Source organism: Jaculus jaculus, chromosome 2, assembly GCF_020740685.1.
Source record: "Jaculus jaculus isolate mJacJac1 chromosome 2, mJacJac1.mat.Y.cur, whole genome shotgun sequence".
Lineage (NCBI taxonomy): Eukaryota > Metazoa > Chordata > Mammalia > Rodentia > Dipodidae > Jaculus > Jaculus jaculus.
The window spans coordinates 103,991,770-103,999,524 of record NC_059103.1 but is presented as its reverse complement, the minus strand read 5'-3'; positions in this window follow the sequence as shown (position 1 = coordinate 103,999,524).

Here is a 7,755-nt window from a genome sequence, read left to right as displayed (position 1 = left end):
TGGTGTGTGTTGGGTATTTGGTACCCAGCTGATGGTAATTTGGGAGGTGGGGTTTTCTTGGAAGAGATGTACTATTGCGGGTGGGCTTATGGGTGTCATGGCCAGCTTCCCTTTGCTAGAATCTGGCTCACTCTCCTGCCGCTGTTTTCACTTACTGTGGCAGAGGTGGTGATCAACCTCTACTCATGTCACATTTTCTCTGCCATCATGTGAGATTGTAACCCAAAATAAACAGCGCTCCTCCCATCAGCTGCTTTTGGTTGAGTGTTTTGTGTCAGCACTGAGAAGGTAACTAAACAGAAAATTGGTATCAGGAGTGGGTTGTTGCTTCAGGGAATCTGACTGTGTGGTTTGGGCCTACTGGAACTAATTTGTGCAAGCAATATAGAAGGATTTGAAACCTTGGTCTAAGAGATGCCTTCCAGTATTGATGCAGAGTTTGATAGACCATTCTGATCAGAATTGAAATATCTAAGTGATAAAAGAATGGTGGGTTGTGAAAGTTTGGCTTATGAGGGGCAGAAAGAGCTTTGTCTGGACTGGGCTCAAAGCAGTGTGTATAAGAAGCATATTGCATTCTTCCTGTGTCCCGAGAACTTGAACAGGGTTGCCCTACAAAAGAAATGGACTGGTGTGAGCAGAGGGCTATTGCACAGACAGAAATGAAAACTTTGAGCTGAAACTGCTGCAATTGTTTGAATTTTGAAATCTTTGCTAGAATATGGCTCACTCTCTTGCTGGTGTTTCCATCTGCTGTGGCAGAGGTGATGTCTAGCCTCTGCTCAGGCCATCTTTCCCTGTCACCATGGAGCTTTCCCTCAAGACTGTAAATCAAACTAAACAACTGTCCTCTCATTAGTTGCATTTGGTTGGATGCTTTGTATCAGCAACAAGAAGGTAACTACAACATGTGGTGAACATCCTTTAGGCTTTTCCTAAAATTTCTTCTTTGGTGTTTGTTTCTAGTCAATCATTAACCTATTATAAAACAAATGTAGGAAATTTTTCAGTGTTTACTGGCCTTGATGTTTTCTTCTTTTAGGGCACAAAAGGATGCTCATCCATAGTAAGCACAAATCAATGGGGAAATCCCCTTTACAACATCTCATTCTTACAATGGCCTTTTCTCACCTTTAGTTGGCCCTTGTTATTTATTTATTTATTTGTTTGTTTGTTTGTTTATTTATTTATTTGAGAGCGACAGACACAGAGACAAAGACAGATAGAGGGAGAGAGAGAGAATGGGTGCGCCAGGGCTTCCAGCCTCTGCAAACGAACTCCAGACGTGTGCGCCCCCTTGTGCATCTGGCTAACGTGGGACCTGGGGAACCGAGCCTCGAACCGGGGTCCTTAGGCTTCACAGGCAAGCGCTTAACCGCTAAGCCATCTCTCCAGCCCAGCCCTTGTTATTTTGAATACTAAGATTTTGTTGGTCCAGGGCTACGTAAGGTTAAAGTGTTTTATATAAGTGGTCCCAACAAAAAGAACCTTCCATGAAATGTCCTTTAACTGACAATACATAATTATGACTCCATAACTGTGATGTTTGAATCTTTCCACAAGTTAAAGGACAGAGAACACAATTTGCTAGTGAATAATAAACAACAGTGTTTCAAGTGCTTAATGGATGGTTTGAATTTGTCCCAAAATAGGAAGGTGATGACATATGATTAGCATAGATTAAAAATACCTATCCTAGGGTGGAGAGATGGGTCAGAAGTTAAGGCACTTGCCTGCAAAACTTAATGACCCAGGTTCAATTCCCCAGTGCCCACATAAAGCCAGATGCACACAATGGCACATAGATCTGGGGTTCATTTGCTGTGGCTAGAGGCTCTAGTGTGCCTATTCTCTCTCTCTCTCACACACACACAGTCCATCTCTCTTTGCTTCCAAATAAATAAATAAAAATATTTTAAATATCTATATTTTTTATTTTCTTTTTGATAGAAAATTTCCTTTTGCTTTCACAACAATCAGAAAATACTTCTACATACAAATCCTTAGATTTCTTGGAATAACTCCTTTAGAAATCTTATTGCCCACAGATTACCTCTGTTATAATAATATGATAGTTTTGGAAGAACATAAGAACATGGCTCTTTATTGTAGTTCACAGTTCTGTTGCAAAATTATGGCTGATATATGCAAGGATCTTACAAAACATTTGACTTTGTTCACACTCTTCAATGGTTCTTGTTTTTCTCTAGCTGATTTTAATTTCAGGGAAGAGCCAGTTGAATAAAACATTTCATGCAAATTTTGTTTGATCATGTTTACATTTTTACTTCTAATGAGACACCCATTCTTAAATCAGCCAACTCAAGCAAATACAGCAGAAAGGCAATGCCCCCTAACAGTCAGAATTCCCTGTCCTCAGGGATTATGTTCTTAACTAGCTTCTGTATAGTTTGTTCAAGAAAACTGTCTTCCTCAGTCCTGTAACTTCTGCAAATGTTTCTGGCTTCCTGACCGCACTTTGTTTGTGTACAGCTGGGATGGTCTCCCTTGTCTTTCACCTATTGGACAGCACTTACTCTCCTTGGATGCTGCTGCATTTCCCATTGCCATCCTGTCTCTTCTTCTGACTTTTTAGTGACATGCATGGCATGAACAGACTTAATGGGCTTTCTCTTTCCACAATTAAATTTCACCTTCCTGTGACAGTTACATGCTCATGTCTACCAAGGGAAATTCTCATTCAAGGCTCAACTCAAACTTGTCTTCTACTTGAAATCTTTCTCATACATCATTGATTTCTTTCTTAGAACATTTCAAATATTATGGCTGTTTTTAAGTATAAAAGTTGTCAATGCCAATGTGGAGTCACTTACATCCCTACCAAAATAAATGGAATCATGAGGTCATGAAAGGAGTTTCCTCCTGCACAAATTGCTGGATAATAATAACTATGTAGAGTCTTCCACCTAACCACAGCCTTGCAGAAAGGCCGACTGTGTGAGTACATCTGTCCAGACATTGCATGTCATCTGGGACTGTGACCACTTGTGGTGTTAATTCTTAGACAAAAGGTTTATCATTTCAAGACAAATTTTTATTTTTTTTTTGGTGTTTTGCTTTCCTTCTTTGGACACATCCATCCCCCTCAGCCCTTGCCATGGTTCTGCATAGTATTTGTACCTCAGGTTTACAAATATCTAGCTTATTTCTGAATAAACTCATTTTCCTTTAGAATCTCTCCTATTTATTATTTAGCATCACACAGGCATTCTGTTTTCCTTATTGTTAGATAAAATAAGATGTACATATCTTATTTTTTTCTTCTACCAGCTTGTGAGCTCTTGGGAAGAGACTGTGTCCTTGTATAGCATACAGTGTGCAATTCAGTACCTGGTAAAATTTTACTGAGTCTTATTATTAACATTTTGGGAAATCTGTCCACACATTAGAAAATGGCATTGTCTTTGCTTACTCTTTGTAAGGTTCAGATTCCAGAGGTAGTATCCTTGGCATGGAAGTGAAAATACTGGACTCTTCCTTCCCTGTATCCAGGTTAAATTGGCCAGAGGCTTGTCAACAAGGCCATGATAAAAGGAAGTCATATCCTTTTATGAGATAAGAAAACACAAGACGATTAGCTTTGATCTTCCTAATGTGTTGCTTATTGGTCTCGGTGCCCAGCTCATGGGAATGGAATACTTTCCTATGCCCTGTATTTTAAAAATGTGTTTATGCAAGAACTGAACAGAACAGACATGGCTCCTTTTATGTTTAGGAAAATTTTATTGCATTGTGGAGAAATTATCACTAAGTTTCACAGGGGAATAAAAGTTAAATTATTATGCTATAAAATGTCCCCAAGCAAAATTTTTCTACAATCTCATGAAATAGAATTTCCTTAAGTTTTAAACTCTAATTTGATTCACTAAAGGCAATACATTCATGTAACTACAAAAGTTTAAGATGTTCAGAAAGATAATAAAAAGGCTTTAAAAAACCAAGCAATTCATTCAAAACAAGTAGTAAATGAAAAAACTACTACTGTCAAAAATGGACTTAAAAGCATAAATCTAGAGGTTACTGTGGTAGAAAGGTTGTTATATCTAAGATACCTGCCATCTGAGTGGAAGAATTTGTAAACTGTGGGGTAGAGAGTATTTAATAAGCTTGCATAGGCAATCTCATAACACTTTTGTACTGAACCCCTAGGAGTGCAGTTTTCCTGCTCAGTCCATTCATAAGCAGTGTGGGACAGAAGGCACTCTTGCTACAAAGAGAATTTCATAGGCAAATGCGACAAGACAACCCAGGATAATAAATGATGTAGGCAAAGCCTGAATATTTGAGGCAGTCACTTCTGTGTAGATTCATTAAACAGTGCCTGAGGGAATTTAGAGCACGTGTGATAGCAGATACCATAAGGAAGAGCCCTAATAAAGAAAGTAGCATTTAGGACATGTGACAAGAAAATCTGGTGCATGTAGAGGAGAAACTTACATAACATAAAAAGAAGTAGGCACAAACATGGAGAACTGAGTTCTGATCCCAGAGCTCATGTAACGTTGGATATAGTAGCATTTGGCCGTAATCCCAGAGTGTTTATAGTAAAATGGGAGATTGCGACAAGAGAATTCCTGGAGGTTTGTAGGCTCACTAGCTTGGTGCACAGAGTGGCAAATGGCAAGAAACCCTGCCTCAAACACAGAAGAAGATGAGGACAGACACCTGAGGTTGTCCTCTGATGTCCACATATAGACCTGTACCACAGCCCTAAGCACACACAAAAATTAAAGAAGAGGAAAAAGAATCAGGTTACACTAGCAGGAAGAAAAGCCAAGATCTAGAATTAAAGGTTTGTCCTACTGCTGTTGAAGGAGAGAACAGAGATGCATAACCTGTGCTATGTCCTTTGTATTGTCCTTTGAAAGTTATGTTTATGGAGGTTGATAGCTAAGAAAGCTCTGTCATAAATTGTATTTGGGTTTTGGTTTACTCTTTTGTCAGTAATTTTTATATCACTCAAGTCTCAGTATAAAGAAACATTTTGGGGGTAGAACTAGCTGACAATTTAAATGATGACTTTTGTGAGTGAGCAGAACCAAAGATCGCAGATCATGACTACAATCCACTCACAATTAGAATGTACAATAAAAACATTCTTTATTACATCCATAACTCATTGGCTTTCTTTCAAAATTCTTACTTACTAATTACCAGGAAGAAAGGTTAAATGTTCTATGTGGTTTAAAGCTTAGTCAACTGATAATTTAAATCTTCTATTTAGAAAATAATCTGTCCAGCCATTTGAGACCATTTTGTATCTGTTGTTTTTTTCCTAGATATCCATATTTTAGAAGCAGTGTGACTTATGTAGTCTTACGAGAATAGGGACTGAAGTATCCTTGAACAGGCTGCTCCTTATTGACTGGATGTTGCCATATGTAGTCACACTTTGTACCCATTGTAACCTTACTTCGCTTGGGCTTTTGCAGCCTTGATGATGAAGGTGGCTTGGTGTCACCTATACCCTCATTTGACTTAGAGCATTTTTGTATTAGTTATTATCTCATTGCTGTGACAAAATACTTGACCATAGGCAACTTAAGGAAGGGTTTATTTCAGCTTGCAATTCAAGGTTGCAGTCCATTCTGCTGGGGAAATCATGGTCAGGAGCTTGAGGCAGCTGGTCACATTCAATGTACCGTGAGGAAGAAGAGAGGGATGAATGCATGTTCTCAGCCAGCTCTCTCCTAAAAATTTCAGTCCAGACCCCAGCCTATGGAATAGTACTGCCCACAGTTAAGGTGAGCCTTCCTACCTCAATTATCATAATCATAATAATTCCTCAAATGCATGCCTAGTGGCTAACCTCATATAGATAATCTATCCTAGATGTGGTCAGAAGCTCATTTCTGAGGTCCTGTCCCTGTGGCTCTTTCTGAAGTTGTTTGGGATGGACTGTTGACAAGCAGCTCCTGTTTCCTCTACCCCTGCTTGGATTTGCAGCTGCTTTTCCAAGTCCCGTCTGGGTATTGAGGTGACTCAGGAGAGGCTGGTCCCTGTCAAAATTAAGCAACCACACACCAGGCAAAAGTTGAACCACTTATTTCTTTTCCTTCTTTGTTTGTTTGTTTGCTTGTTTCTTTGTTTGTTTGTTAGTTTCTTTCTTTATTTCCTTTCTTCCTTTTCTTTTTTTTTTTTTTTTCTTTTGGCTTTTCGAGGTAGGGTTTTGCTGTAGTCCAGGCTGGCCTGGAATTCATTATGTAATCTCAAGGTGGCCTCGAACTCATGGCAATCCTCCTACCTCTGCCTCATGAGTGCTGGGATTAAAGGCCTGTGCCACCACACCTGGCTGAACAGAGAGCGGGGCAATAGCCTCTCTGACCCCTCAGTGACATCAGTGTTGCTCTTCCTTTCAGTACAGAGCTCAATGGGAAATATTAAGATCTCATTAGGTCACTGTATTCTCCAGCATTTCTCTCCTTTCCTGATTTTAACATTGTTGTGCTCTGTCTAGGAGTAATGTAAATACACTTTACCTAGAACTCACTTCCCTCTTAATACTATCCACAGCTTGAAGAAGGACAAGTTTATTGTCCTGGTGCTCTAGAAACTGATTCTTTTGGGCTTGGTGACTGATTTGTCAAAGGAAGTCAGAATTAAATTATTTAGTATATCATCTCTCAAGACAATAGTACTTGCTAACAAAGATTGCCCACCCAGATGTGATTCCCCAGTACCCATGTAAAGCTAGATGCACAATGTAACAAGTGCATCCAGAGTTCATTTACAATGGCAAGAGGCCCTGATATGCCCATCTTCTCTATGTCCCTGTATTTGCTCACAAATAAATAAATGAAAACATTTTAAAAAATAACTATTGGTAAAATGCTAAAGATTTTTCTAATTAACATTGGTCTACCAGGGGTTATATTTTAAGTTGTAGGTAAGAATATAATTCTTCACATAGATATGTCATATTATAAACATCCATATTGTTAGTATGATATTTTTAGTCTTTTGATGTCTATGCTCTGTGAAAGTTACCTTTTAGTTATTAAATTTGCAAGAAGTTTTTTGGATTTGAAATCCTACGTCTGGTGATATTTACCCAAATTTCCAGCAATCTGCTAAAGAGTGAATTGTCCCTGGAATCCCTTCTGTTCAGGCTAGAAACTGGGATTGCTGATGCATTCTGATGCAAAGCCCATTCTCCAGAAGAAAGACAAGCACAAGGAAAGGCCTTGCTCTTTTAACTCAAATATCTGCTAATAAGACACCAATTTTCACTGAAGACCTTCTCCCTATCTCTCTGTATATTGTATTTTCATCATGTATAATCCCATTACCCCCTGTATCCCCTCCAAATTCAGCTAAACCTCTTCTTCTCACCCTGTACCAGTGGCTACAAGGCTGAAGACAATGTATCCATTAACTACCATTAGCTCCTCAGGGAGGGGTGGGGTCTGATGAGCCTCTGCTCAACCCATAGGGGACTTGTACAAGTCTTGTGCACATAACCAGAGCCACTGTAAGTTCACGAGAGCAATGGCCTTTTCGTGTCTAGATGACACAGTTCACAGCGCTTCTCCGCATCCTCTAGGTCTCACATTCTTCACCTTCTTTCTTCTACAATGTTCCCTGAGCTTTAGAGGGGGTGATATAGATGCCGATGCCTCCTTTAGCACTAAGCACTGAATAATTGTCACATATTCTTATCACTGTGATGAGCTTTGAGTCTCCCCAATAATCACGATCACCTGCAGAAATAAACTTCTTGGGTCAAAGGTGAGA